Raw genomic sequence first — 14,934 nt, 5'->3', positions numbered from 1 at the left:
GTCTTCGTTGCTGCATGTGGGCTTTCTCTAGTTGCGTCGAGCGGGGCTACTCTTCGTTGCGGTGCACGGGCTTCTCATTGCGGTGGCTTCTCTTGTGGGCGAGCATGGGCTCTAGGCGCACAAGCTTCAGTAGTTGTGCCGCGCAGGCTTAGTTGTTCTGTGGCATGTGAGATCTTCCTGGACCAGGGCTCAACCCCTTGTTCCTTGCATTGGCATGCGGACTCTTAACCACTACGCCACCAGGGAAGTCCCCACAGACAAATTTTAAATACAAAACTATTCAAAATTATAGAAGAAAATTGACATGAGCTTGGGTTTGCCCATGTAAATCATGAGCTTTGGAGTTTTAACACACAACACAAAAAGGCAATCTAAAAATGAAAACAAGGAATAACATGGACTTAATAAAATTAAAGATTTGTACTCTGTGAATGACCTTACTCGGAAAATCAAAAGACAGGTCACAAGACAGGAGAAAAATATTTGCAAACACATATCTAATAAAGGTTTTGTCTCAAAACATACAAATAATTCTAACACAAACCACCCAATTAAAATAGGGAAAGATCTGAATGGACACCTGGCCAAAGAAGATACACAGACAGTACACAAAACTATGCCCAGGACTAGGGGGCAGAAAAACAATGGTCCAGCTCAACTCCCTGAGCTATTTGTGACTGTGGACTAGTCCTGTCCTTCATGGAGGTCTCAGAGACATGGAGAGAGAGGAAGGGGAAGAGGGCCAGTTATGCTTAAACCTAACTCTAACCCTGACCATTCCAGCCACTTTCATTTGACATGGTCTAAGAAGTCCTAGTCATAGTCATTAGATTTTAAAAAATAAAAATAAAAGGAATCTCATGGCAGAAGCAAAAGTAAAACTGTCACTGTTTGTAGATGACATGGTACTCTATACAGAAAATCTTGAAGATGACACCCAAAACCAAATAGAACTCATCAGAAAACACAGTTAAGTTGCAGCATACAAAATTAATCTAGAGAAATCGGTTGCATTTCTATACACTCACAACAAAATGTCAGAATGAGAAATTAAGAAAACAACCCCATGGACAATGACATTAACAAAGATAAAATACCTAGGAATACATCTAACCGAGGAGGTAAAAGACCTGTACTCAGAAAACTGGAAGACACTGATGCAAGAAATTGAAGACGACACAAATGGAAAGACATACCATGCTCATGGATTAGAAGAATTCGTATTGTTAAAATGATTCCACACCCCAAGGCAATTTAGAGATTCAATGTCATTTCTGTCAAAATACCAACGGAATTTTTCGGAGAACTAGAACCAAGAATTCTGAACTGTGTATAGAAACACAAAAGAACCTGAACTGTCAATACAGTCTTAAGAAAGAAGCACAAACCTGGACATATCACGCTCCCTGATCTCAAACTATACTACAATTCTAGAATCATCAAGACAATATGGTATTGGAACAAAAGAAATACACATATGCCCATGGGACAGAATTGACAGCCCAGAAAAAAACCCATGCTTACATGGTCAATTCATCTATGACAAAGGAGGTGACAATATACAATGGGGAAAATATAACCTCTTCGATAAATGGTGTTGAGAAAACTGGACAGCTACATGCACAAGAATCAAACTGGAATCCTTTCTTATACCATCTAAAAAAATAACCTCAAAATGAATCAAACACTTCAATATAAGACTTGAAGCCATAAAACTCCTAGAAGAAAACATAGGCAGTACACTGACATAAGTTTTAGCAAGATTTGTTGGATCTGTCTCCTCAAGCAAGGGAAATAAAAGCAAAATGAACCAATGGGACTCCATCCAACTGAAAAGCTTTTCAACTGCAAAAAAAACTATCCACAAAACAAAAAGGCAGCCTACTGAATGTGAGGAATATTTGCAAGCAATATAGCTGGAAGTGGTTCATACACAAAGTAGACCAAGAACTCACTCACACAACTCAACCTCCAGAAAAACAAAAATCCAAATAAAAAATTGGCAGAAGACTGAACATGTTTCCAAAGAATATATACAGATGGCCAAAAGACACATGAAAACATGGTCAGCATCACTCATCATCAGGGAAATGCACATCCAAACCACAATGAGATTATCACCTCACACCTGAAAGAATGGCTATCATCCAAAAGATAACAAATAAAAAGTATTGCCGAGGATGTGGAGAAAAGGGAATCCTCATTCCCTTTTGCTGGGAATGCTCATTGGTACAGCCACTATGGAAAACAGTATGGAGGTTCCTCAAGAAATTAAATATAGACATACCATATGATGCAGGAATTACACTTGGGGGTATCTTTCTGAAGGAAACCAAAAAACGAATTCAAAAAGATATATGCACCCTTATGTTCATGGCAGCTTTATTGGCAACAGTCAAGATATGGAAGCCAGCACAGTATCCATTGATAGAAAAATGGATAAAGAAAAGTTCATATATATAGTTTCTCTCCCTCTCTCCCTCTCTCTCTCTCTATATATATATTTATATATTTATATATATATATATATATATGAAAACTACATACACACACACACACACACACTGGAATATGACTCAGCCATAAAAAAGAACGAAATCTTACGACAACATGAATGGACCTAGAGGACATTATGCTAAGTGAAATATGGCAGAGAATTACCTTATGATGTCACTTATATAGAGAATCTACAAAACAAAACAAATGAAAACAAAACAAAACGAAACAAATGAACAAACACAACAACACAGAAAGGGATTCATAGATCCCAAGAACATGCTGGTGGTTGGCAAATGGGAGGGGGGGTGGAGGGATGCGTGCAATAGGTGAGAAAGATTGAGAGGTTCCAAATTCCTGTTATAAAACGAATGTCATGGGGTGTAATGTACAGCATAGGGAATAGAGTCCATAATACTGTAATAACATTGTATGGTGACAAATAGTAACTAGACTTATCTTGGTGATTATTTTGTAGTGTATAAAAATATCAAGTCACTATGCTGTATACCAGGAAACTAATATGTAATATTGCCCGTCAAGTATACATCAATTTTTAAAAAGAAGAAAAAATACTATCTTAAAAAAAAAGAGTGTTGGGGAATTCCCTCGCAGTCCAGTGGTTAGGACTCCATGCTTTCACTGCTGAGGGTGCGGGTTCGATCCCTGGTTGGAGAACTAAGATCCTGCAAGACTCACAGAGCGGCCAAAATTTTTTTTTTTTAATTGAAAATTAAAAAACAAAAGTGTAGTGAGATAAAGAGTAGATGCAGAAGAAGCTTTGAAAAGATGCAGGTTGAAAGGCCAACTGTCCGCTGAAGTTTGACTTTCAAGTGGCCCAGACAGATTGAGGATTTGAAGAGGAACAGCCATGTGATGCTAATGGAATGTTATTTGTTTCTTTGCTTAAATAAGGTTTATCATTTTTTTAAAGAAGTTTTGAGTTCACAGCAAAATTGGGCAGAGTACAGAGAGGTGTCATATGCCCCCTGCTCTGCTGTTACTGCTCTCCCCATCTACCCCCTCCCCACCTACACAGGCGCTCAGAGTTTCTCTCTCCCCAACTATCCTATCAACATTCTGTGTGTTGGTCACTATCGATGAATCTACATGGACACATCATGATCACCAGAGTCCAGAGTTTACACTAGGGTTCACTCCTGGTGTTGCACAGTCTATGGGTTTTGACAAATGTATCTCGCCATGAATGTATCACACTGAATAGTTTCACTGCCTTAAAAATCCTCTGTGGAAAAGTAAAAGCTAGAGCTTTACTTAGCCCACTCTGCCATGCATTTTCATAGCTGTGCCTATGTCTGCGGTCAAGTGGCAGAAGGACCAGAGGATAAAAAATGGTGAGCTCATTGCCAGTTCAGAGCTCCATATTTCAGTCTTCCCCAATTTGCCAGAGTCCTCAGATAGCTTCTGCTCTGTTTATTCTGGCTAGGTTTTATAGCTGCATTCAGTGGGAAAGACCAAGAGGGATGTGCTTACTCCATCTTACTCCCACTCAGGGTTTTTTCAACTATATTCGTGAATGACTTCGCCTATAATGTTCCTTTCTCTTACTGTCTTTGTTGGGTTTTGTATCGAGATTATGCTTCCCATAAAACGAGTTAAGTGTATTCTCCTTTTTAAAATTCTCTGGAAGAATTTGTGAAGACTGGAATTTTCACTAATGAAGCCAAATGGAATTTTCTTTGTGTGACGTGTTTTAATTTATTAAAATGTTTTTACTAGTTATAGGAATATTCAGTTCTATTTCTCCTCGTGTTATTTTTAAGTTGTATTTTCTAGGACTTTCTCTATTTCATTTACATTTTCAAATTTACTAACATACAATTGTCTGTATATACTTTTATGATCTTTATAATCTCTTTAGACTCTTCAGTGATCCTATTTTTATTCCTGATTTTGAATTTTTAAAAAACTTTTATCAGTCTCACATAGGTGCCTTTATGACTTTGGATAGTCAGTGGTTTCTTAGATATTACCAAAAACATAAATGACCATCATAAAAATCAAAAACTTTTGTGCCTCAAAGGACACCATCAAGAAAGTGAAAAGACACAAATGGAAAAAATATTTGAAAAGCACATATATGACAAGGAACTTGTATTAGAATATGTAAGGAAGTCTTACAACTCAGTAATAAAAGGGAAAAAAAGCAATTTAAAGATGGGCAAAGGATCTGAATACATTTCCTCAAAGAAGATACACACATAGCCAACATGCACATGAAAAGATGCTCAATATCATTAGCCATCAGTGAAATGCAAATCACAACCACAATGAGATGCCACTTCATACCCACTAGGATGGTTATAATAATTTTTTTTTTTTTTAATTTTTGGCTGTGTTGGGTCTTTGCTGCTGTGCGCAGGCTTTCTGTAGTTGTAGCAAGCGGGGGGGCTACTCTTCATTGCAGTGCGCGGGCTTCTCATTGCAGTGGCTTCTCTTGTTGTGGAGCACGGGCTGTAGAGCACACGGGCTTCAGTAGATGTGGCACGTGGGCTCAGTAGTTGTGTCTCACGGGCTTAGATGCTCCATGGCATGTGGGATCTTCCCAGACCAGGGCTTGAGCCCGTGTCCCCTGCATTGGCAGGCGGATTTTTAGCCACTGCACCACCAGGGAAGCCCAGGTTATAATAATTTTTTTAAAAAACAGATATGAAATATTAGTGAGAATGTGGAAAAACTGGAACCCTCAAACAATGTTGGTGGGAATGTAAAATGGTACAACCACTTTGGAAAACAGTCTGGCAATTTCTCAAATGATTAAACATGCAGTTACCATATGACCCAGTAACATATATACTGGGTATACATACCCATTAATTTCATTCCTAGGTATGCATACTCAAGAGAAATAAAAACGTATATGCACACAAAAACTTGTACGTGAATGTTCGTAGCGGTATCATACATAATAGTTAAAAAGTCGAAATAACCCAAATGCTCGACTCATAAATAAATAAACGTAGTATATCCATATAGTGGAATATTATTAAGCCATAAAAAGGAATGAAGTACTCACACATGGTACAACATGGATGAACCTTGAAAACATTATGCTACATGAAAGAAGCCAGTCACAAAAGACCACATGTTGTATAATTCCATTTTTATGAAATGTCCACAATAGGCAACTCTACAGAGACAGAAAATAGAAAATTAGTTGTTGCCTAGAGCTGGGGGATTTGAGAGTACTGAGAAGTAGAGACTGAAAGTACAAAGTTTCTTTTGGGGGTAATAAAAAGGTTCTATAATTGATAGTGGTGATAGATGCACAATTCTGTGACTATACTAAAAGCCACTGAATTGTATACTTTAAATGGGTGAATTGTATGGTATGTGAATTTTACCTCAGTAAAGTTATTAAAAAGATACCAAAAAAAAAAAAAAATCCTCTGTGCTTGACCTGTTTATCATGCCCCACCCCTCAACCCTGCCACAAACCCTTGGCAACCCACCCTTTCTTTGGTTTGCCTTTTCCTGAATGTCATATGTGGTTGGTACCCTAAGCTATGCCACCTTTCCAGATTGGCTTTTTTTTTTTAATTTTTATTTATTTATTTATTTATTTATTTATTTATTTATGGCTGTGTTGGGTCTTCGTTTCTGTGCGAGGGCTTTCTCTAGTTGCGGCAAGTGGGGGCCACTCTTCATCGCGGTGCGCGGGCCTCTCACTATCACGGCCTCTCTTGTTGCGGAGCACAGGCTCCAGACGCGCAGACTCAGCAATTGTGGCTCACGGGCCTAGTCGCTCTGCGGCATGTGGGATCTTCCCAGACCAGGGCTCGAACCCGTGTCCCCTGCATTGGCAGGCAGATTCTCAACCACTGCGCCACCAGGGAAGCCCCAGATTGGCTTCTTTTGGTGAGTGATATGCACTTAAGGTGCCCCTCCCATCTCCCCATGGCTCCATATCGCTCTCATATCTTTTCAGTGCTGAAGAACATTCTGTTGCATGGATGGAGACCAGTCTGTGTGTCCATTCACCTCCTGAAGGACGTCTTGGTTGCTTCCAAGTTTTGGCTGTTATGAATAAAGCTGCCATAAAATGTCCCATACAGGTTTCTGTAGAGATATAAGCATTCGACTCATTTAGGTCCATCAATACCAAGGAATTCAAGGGCTGTATCGTAGGGTACAAACGTGTTTCATTTTGAAACACACAGCCCATGTTCACAGAGCTTCTGAAGATGGTAGCTGAGAGCATGTCAGCATGCTGAGGAATCAAGCCAAGGAAGGAGGTAGAATTCAAAGATGCCGGCAAGGAAGATGTGGCCGAGACACAACCAGACCTCCACCCTCATAGAGCTGAAGGCTGGTCCTGAGAATTAAATGGACATGAAACAGACTCACAGGAGGGAACCATACACATTTATTTCCCACAAGTTTTACCTGACCCAGGACGCCCTCCTAAGGAAATGAAGAAAGACCCAGAGAAGTGGCAAAACCTAAATTCTTTTCTGTTGGGTTGAACAAAGAGAGGCGATTGTGGAAAAGGAACTGCACTAAGTGGGGAGGCTAAGGAGGATGAGAATTAGGTTGAACAAGGTCTGTTTGTACAGAATTCTCTCATTCTCCACTCTCTGCCCCTGACGATCACAATGTCACTCTCCTTCCAGGAGAGGGAAGATGTCTTCCTGGGGCGGGTGGGGCATGACATGTTATCTGCTGCTTCCAGGAAAAAGAAGGGGAAGGCTCAGCATGCCCTTCTGCACCTGGTGTATTGCTGTTGGCGGGGGGGGGAATGTTGTTTTTGCTTTGTTTTTTGAAGTGTCTGTAGCTCAAGACAATATTCTGGTTTCCTTTACATCTAAGTCCTTTACCTGGCATCTGGCTTCTGACAGGAGGAGGGACACATGTTTCTGACATGACGGGCTGGGCAGGCAGAGGAGGATAAGATGGGTGCGGGCCCATGACTGTTCTCTTCTCATGTGTTGGGAAGATGATTCTCCTCTTGCCAGATGGGATCTAATTTGTCCATGAACAATCTAGCAAGATATCAGCTAAAAAGAGGAAGAGCAAAGGTCAGAAGAACATGGAGAAGATGGATGATAGACGCTGGGGTCTCCTGAGCAATGATTTCATCAGAGGCACATGCACATCCCTGGTCTCTGGACCACCGTGTTTAAGGCCAATTTGGTGTGTAGGTCATTTTCAATGTATGGTGGTACCATCAGGACACTTTGGGGTACTGTCTCTGGCTCATCTAAGTGGTGCCGTCAAGCCCACATAAGACGGGGCTCACCCAGGGATGGCATGGTGCCAGAGAAAGGGAGACAGCAGTATGTCATTGAGCTTAAGGTATTTCTAAGAGAGTGACTCTCTGAAGTGGCTGAGGTAGGAGAGCAGCCGGATATCTGTCTGCTTGTTTGTTGGGGATGGGGATGGGGGCTTTGTTTATTTTCTGGACGAGGTGAAAGAACTCTTAAAGTGAAGGTGTTTCTACAAGGGGTCTGTCAGGACGAGAGGGTGCAGGTCAGTCCATATGCCAAGAAATCCAGAGAATCTACAATGGCTCAGACTCAGGCCTTTTCTCAGAAATAGGCAGAGAGAGGAGTTGGCTTTGGTCATCACAAAGCTAACTGGCGCCTCAGTAGTCACGACAGAAGGTTCCCAGAATGAATTGATTTGCAGGGGCCAGCACGCCTGCAGCCCTCTGCCCTCAGGTCTCAGCCCCCAGGTGGGGTACCTTTCACAGGAGAGATTTATTTCTTCCTAAAAAGAGGTAGAAAGTGTCTCTCTTGCACGGTTCTTAAGTAACATTAATTCAAAATAATCAGTATGTCACTAAGGCATATTTAGAGGGAAATGCCCTCAAATGCCCCCACTCCCCTGATTACAGGGGAGACTTCAGGGTCCTCTTAGGTGGGAAGCACGAGGACCAACCATCTGCACCCAGGATCCCATCTGTAAGACTACAGATGCATTCAAGACAGTCACCTCTGGGGGTGGGATTGGCAAACCTCTTTTCTTTAGGTAATATTTCAATTTTTTATAACATGTGTATATTACTTTAATAATTCTAAAAAGATTACAATCATATGTCAAGTGTGATCCATTCATCACTCATCTATGGAGTAATTAAAGTACAATATTTCATTTTTATTTTTAAAAGATTTATTACAAGGACAATAAACATTTACAACAGTAAAGTAAAGAATTCCAAAGGAATTAAGAATCAAGTAAAGAACAAAAGTTTTTGGTGACTCAGTACCAGGCCAGCTAGGTGGCAGTACATGGCAGGGTCAGGGCAAGTTTCTCCAGGAGGTTGTGTGTGTTCTGAATCAGCCTCCAATAGAGGTGAGGAAAAAGGTGTACAAGAATTGTACACTGGGGCTTCCCTGGTGGTGCAGTGGTTGAGAATCCGCCTGCCAATGCAGGGGACACGCGTTCTAGCCCTGGTCTGGGAAGATCCCACATGCCGCAGAGCAACTGGGCCCGTGAGCCACAACTACTGAGCCTGCGCGTCTGGAGCCTGTGCTCCGCAACAAGAGAGGCCGTGATAATGAGAGGCCCGCGCACCGCAATGAAGAGTGGTCCCCACTTGCCACAACTAGAGAAAGCCCTCGCACAGAAACGAAGACCCAACACAGCCATAAATTAATTAATTAATTAAAACTTTGAAAAAAAAAAGTCTAGTTATTTTTTAAAATTTATTTATTTATTTATTTATTTATGGCTGCGTTGGGTCTTTATTGCTGCACGCAGGCTTTCTCTAGTTGCGGAAAGCGGGGGCTACTCTTCGTTGCCTACTCTTCGTTGCCGTGCGCAGGCTTCTCATTGTGGTGGCTTCTCTTGTTGCGGAGCACGGGCTCTAGGTGCAAGGGCTTCAGTAGCTGCAGCATGCAGGCTCAGTAGTTGTGGCGCACGGGCTTAGCTGCCCCGCGGCATGTAGGATCTTCCCGGACCAGGGATCGAACCCGCGTTCCATGCATTGGCAGGTGGATTCTTAACCACTGCGCCACAAGGGAAGTCCCGCCTTGGGTGTTCTGGATGACCTGGATGTGGTAGAAACAGTGGGATTTCTAATTCCAGTTTTCCACATCAACCCACCAAAAATCTATTAGAACTACTAAATGAATTCCGTAAAGCTGCACGATACAAAATCAGTAGACAAAAATTAGCTGTGTTCCTATACACTAATAATGAACCATCAGAAAGAGAAATTAAGAAAACAACCCCATTTACAGTAACATCAGAAGAACAAAATACCTAAGAATAAACTTACCCAAAGATGTGAAAGACCTGCACACTGAAAATGTTATGACATTGATGAAGAAATTGAAGACGTAAATTAATGGAAAGATATCCTGTGCTCATGGATAGAAAAAATTAGTAGTGCTAAAATGTTCATTCTACCCAAATACACACATTCAATGCAATTCCTACAAAAATGCCAAAGGCATTTTTCACAGAAACTGAACAAACAGTCCTGACATTTGTATGGAACCACAAAGGACCCCAAACAGCCAAGGGGATCCTGAGAAAGGAGAACAGCAGCTGGAGGAAACTCACTCCCTGACTTCAAACCATATTACGAAGCTACAGTAACCAAACAGTGTAGAAATGACACAAAAAGAGACAAAGGGGCCATAAGAATAGAATAGCGAGCCCAAGAATACGCCCACACACATGTGGTCAGTTAATTTATGCCAAAGCTGCCAAGGACATACACCAGGGAAAGGACAGTCCCCTCAATAAACTGCCTGGAAAATGGAACATCACAAGCCAGAGGAGGACACTGGACACTGCACCACACACAAAACTCACTAAAACCCACAATTTTCCACATCAAGCCACTGCTCTGCTGGGTCCTCTGAAAACAGACACCCACCCCCAGGCAGTCAGCCACGCAGTCAGCACAGCAACCTTCTCCCCACTTTTTCCTCACCTTTTTCTCCCATGGAGGCACCTCCCAGCCGGTCCTGAGGAAACCGAGCTCGTCTCAGTGTGGGTGCAGCCCTGCACTGTCCCGAAGCCAAATCCTTGGAGGTTCCTGAGGAGGCCACGCTCCTGTCAGCTGTGCACAGGGCCAGGCCTGTGGGCAGAAAAGGCAGGTGCGCACTGGTAAGAGGGGCGGGCTTGTCGCCCTGTGCTGTCAAAGTGGGAAATGCAGGCTGCACCCACTCCCAGTTCAGAGGAGACCGAGTTCCCTGCTGGCCGTCCTGCTGAATCCACTAATGTTTGGAAATTCAAACATATGGCAGCAAATATACCATGACTTCTTGAAAAATAGGTATAGAACAATCAGAAACCATATGCAATGAAATGAATGTAGACACAGACTTTGCAACTTACAACAAAAGTCATTCCAAAGTGTCCACAGACAAATTTAAAATATAAAACTATAAAAACTATAAAAGAAAACAGAGAAGAAAATCTACATGACCATGGGTTTGGTCACATAGATCATGAGCTTTGACTTTTAACACACAACACAAAAAGCCAATGCACAAAAGGAAAAAAGTTAATAACATGTTCTTTGTAAATTTATTTTTTTTATTGAAGTATAGTTGATTTACAATATTGTGTTAATTTCTGCTGTACAGCAAAGTGACTCAGTTATTATACATATATATACATTCTTTTCCATTATGGTTTATCCCAGTAACGTGTTCTTTATAAAATTAAAAATTTCTATTTGGTGAAATGCCTTTTTCAGAAAACTGAAACCCAAGCAACAAACTGGGAGAAAAATATTTGCAAAACACATATCTGATAAAGAATTTGTACTCAAATTATACAAAGGACTATAAAACAAACAACTGCATTAAAAATGGGTAAAGATCTGAACAGATGTCTAGCCAAAGAAGATAAACAGATAATAAGTGGACAAAAACGTGATCAACATCATATACCATCAGGGAATCACAAAGTAAAACAAGGCAGCGATATGGACCTATTAGAACTGCTAACCTCCTCCCACAATGAAGACCCCGATCACTGGAGGGTGGGGAACAACAGCAGCTCTCCTTCATCACTGATGGAACATGTAGATGGCCTCGAGATACAGTTTGAGAGGATTTTCCAAAGCCAAACAAGTCTCACACCTTGAGATCCATCAATCACACCTTCAATATTTACACAACTGCTTTGTAAAACTCTATCCAAACAAAAACAAGGACGCTATTGTGCACGGAAACTCTACTCATGATGTCTAAACCTAAATGGAATCAGGATGTCTTCAGCAGATGAATGCATAAGCAAATTGGGGTATATCCATGTGAAGGGGAGCAGAATGTGAAACGCCAAAATATGGAATTTCTAGAGACCCCAAAGAGCTAAAACAGTTTTTCAAAAGAAATTCAAAGTTGGAGGCTCACACTGCCCAATTTCAAATGTTAGTACACAGCAACGGTAAATAAAATACTCCCCTCTCCTGAAGTGTGGGTGCCACAGAGTGACTTCATCCTAAAGAAGACACACAGTACAGACTTAGGGAAAAAGTAACTTCACAGTGGGGAAAATCTGACAAACACTACCTGGGCCAGAAGGGCAAAGCTAACATGAACAGTGATAAGTTGCCCTGATGTATGTTCCCATGATATAAAGTCATAAGAAAGCACTTTACCCCTGTGATCTGCTTCCTCAAAACCCACGACCCCATTTTAATCACAGGAAAAACACCAAGTAAATCTCAATGCGGGACAATCTATGAAATACCTGACTAGTCCACCACAACACTGCTGAGGTCATAGAGTGAAGGATAGTGTGAGAAAATGTCAAAGCCAAAAACATACTAAAGTGACATTATGACCCAATGCCATGTGATACCCTGGATGGGATCCTAGGACAGAAAATGGGAGAACGAAGGGAACCCAAATAAAATATGGATTTTAGTTAACAATAAGGTATCCATATTTGTTCGTTAATTGTGACAATTCTGTTGAAAACTAGAGAAAGAGGAAAAATTAAAACTCAAATAAAAGAAACCTATTGCATCAAACTGGAAATCCACAGGAAATTGGTGATTTCCTAGCAAAAACACACAATAACAAAATGCATGCTAAAATAAGGAAAATACAAACAGACCAACTCACCTCCCAGGGACTTCCTTCCCCTGCTGGTTGTCCTCTCATTATTCTGGGGATTCTCACTCCTGAACAGGATAGGAAAAGGACAGAGATGTTCAGCAGCCCCTGTAAGGTCTGACCCCCACCCAGTGTCTGCATCTCCCCCAGCCATGCCCAGCTGAATAAGGACACACTGCCAGAGGGATTCCCAGGGATCACTGATTCTGCGTCACCTAGGAGTTTTGTTTGTTTGTTTGGTTGTTTGTTTCTGGAGTATAGTTGCTTTACAACGTTGTGTTAGTTTCTGCTGTACAGAAAAGTGAATCAGCCTTACGTATACATATATCCCCTCCCTCCTGGATGTCCTTCCCATCCAGGTCACCACAGAACACCAAGTAGAGTTCCCTGTGCTATACAGTAGGTTCTCACTAGTTATCTTTTTTATACATAAACCTAGAACATCATAGTTTTAATTCACAGAAATGTCAACGGCTATTTAGGGAGGCCTATGTGTCTAGGAGTCAAGGGTGGCCTCTGGCTAGTGGCTAGCAGGAAGCCAGGGCCTCAGTCCTACTGCTGCAAGGAAATTAATTCTGTCAACAACCTGAGTGAGAGTGGAACTGGATCCTTCCCCAGTCGAGACTCCAGATGCGAACACAGCCCTAGCCAATACCTCGAATGCAACCCTGCAGAGGACCCACCAAGCTATGCCCAGGCTCCTCACCCACAGATGCTGAGATCATAAATCATAAAACTTAGTTTTAAGTTACTAAGTTTGTGGTATTTGTTATGAAGAGATATAAACCTAATACAGACTGTATTTATTTGCTAGGGCTGCCATAATAAAGTACCACAGATTGGGTCAGTTAAGCAACAGAAATTTACTTTCTGACAGTTCCAAAGGCCAGAAGTCCAAGATCAAGGTGTTGGCAGTGTTTGTTTCTCCTCAGGCCTTTCTCCTTGGCTCCTAGATGGCCACCTTCTCACCATGTGTGCACATGGTCTTCCCTCTGCGCCTGTGTGTCCCAATCTCTTTTCTAAGGACACCAGTCACACTGGATTAGAGCCCACCCAAATGACCTCATTTTAACTTAATTATATCTTTAAAAGCACTGTCTCCAAATAAAATCACATCATGACCTACTGAGAGTTAGGCCTTCAATATATGAATTTTGGGGCGCACCCAATTCAGCCCATAACAAGAACCACTGGAAGGGAGAAGATGTTTTTTGTTTTTCTGAGATGTTAGCAAAGTGTGGAGATTCAAAGTTCAGGCTCAGAGTCAGACCGATAGCTCTGAATCTTGCCTCTCTGGCTGTTTAGCTGTGTTACTCTGGATATGCTACTTTATAGTCTGACATCATCTCTCTGTCTGCAATAAAAAATAATAAGACTACCTACTTCAAAGGGTTGTTGTGTTAACCAAATAAAATAATCCATTTAAAGGGCTTGATCTAGTGCCTGGCAGGTGATAAACTAGATAAACCTCAGCTGTCATTAAATGGTTATTATTAACATTCATGGTTAGTGTGTACTGGTGAGAAGGTGGTAGAAGCTTAGACTGTCGTCGTCAGAGCTTGGGAAAACTGACTCGTTATAGACTCATCACATTTAAGGCTCGGAGACACACCTTGGAGTCTGCCTTGGGCCTGGTCTCCTTAAAGGAGAGCCTTAGAAGGGAGGTCGGGTGCATAAGCCTTAACAAGGGAAGGCTCTGGGGAGGAGGACGTGAAGATAGCAGGAGAAAGCAGCAGGGATGTGGTCTTAGCTGAAGACTACCTTCAACTTCATTCCAGAGGAGCTCGGAGCACGAATAGCACGAGTCAACTCTCTTGGAGGCAAAGGAGCTGGGCCTTTATACTGCAACCCCAGTCAATCATGAGCTCCAGGTGTTTGGGGAGTGATAACTTCCAGAGCGCAGCAGTTCCCATCAGCCAAGGACAATTAACTATTCAGAGAAGGGGGTGGCTGTGAGCTGTTGGCCCCCAGCACACCCAGAAGCCGGAGATGGAGGCACCGGGCAGTAAAGGGATCTGAATGCGGCCCCAAGAAAGTCCCGGGGTCCAATCCCGCACAGGGACACCCAGACCCAGGAAGTCAGCTTGCCTTCTGGAGGTCCCTTAGCGAGGTAACGGCAGCCCAACTCGAAGTCATGGTCGGAGACGGCGTCCTCTGCACAGACCTGCCCAAGACACACGAGGGCTCTCAGGGCGATGGCACCTGACTCAGCAGGCTGCTGAGGAGCAAACGCGGCAAAATGCGTGACAGCTCCTAGCAGCAGGCACGGCACACAGCACAGACTCCACAAACCCGAGACAGCCGGAGCGGTTCAGTCCTTAACAAGGAGCTGGCGGTGCCTTGCGGGCAGACGCCCCGGAAGTACACGAGGGGCCCGTGAGCTCAGGCCCGC

At 42.4% G+C, this 14,934-nt stretch overlaps 1 long non-coding RNA gene across 3 annotated transcripts; it reads right to left on the bottom strand.

The window, feature by feature from the left end:
* Nucleotides 1-2,365: 2,365 nt before the first annotated feature.
* On the bottom strand, nt 2,366-14,928 carry LOC309661947. 3 transcript variants are annotated; one of them, XR_014264388.1, is made up of 5 exons: nt 14,304-14,928; nt 12,552-12,610; nt 10,403-10,549; nt 7,335-7,514; nt 2,366-6,576 (listed from the first exon to the last, which is right to left on the bottom strand). It is a non-coding gene; the product is annotated as an uncharacterized lncRNA (long non-coding RNA). The 3 variants fall into 3 exon arrangements; XR_014264389.1 differs by lacking the exon at nt 7,335-7,514 and having other exon boundaries at nt 4,595-6,576; XR_014264390.1 differs by lacking the exons at nt 7,335-7,514; nt 14,304-14,928 and adding an exon at nt 14,155-14,246 and having other exon boundaries at nt 4,595-6,576.
* Between the last annotated feature and the right edge of the window lie 6 nt (nt 14,929-14,934).

The sequence above is a fragment of the Balaenoptera physalus genome, assembly GCF_965194825.1.
Source record: "Balaenoptera physalus genome assembly, chromosome: 5".
In the NCBI taxonomy this organism is placed as follows: domain Eukaryota; kingdom Metazoa; phylum Chordata; class Mammalia; order Artiodactyla; family Balaenopteridae; genus Balaenoptera; species Balaenoptera physalus.
The sequence above is the reverse complement of the archived record's forward strand: the minus strand, read 5'-3'. Positions and strand labels throughout refer to the sequence as shown.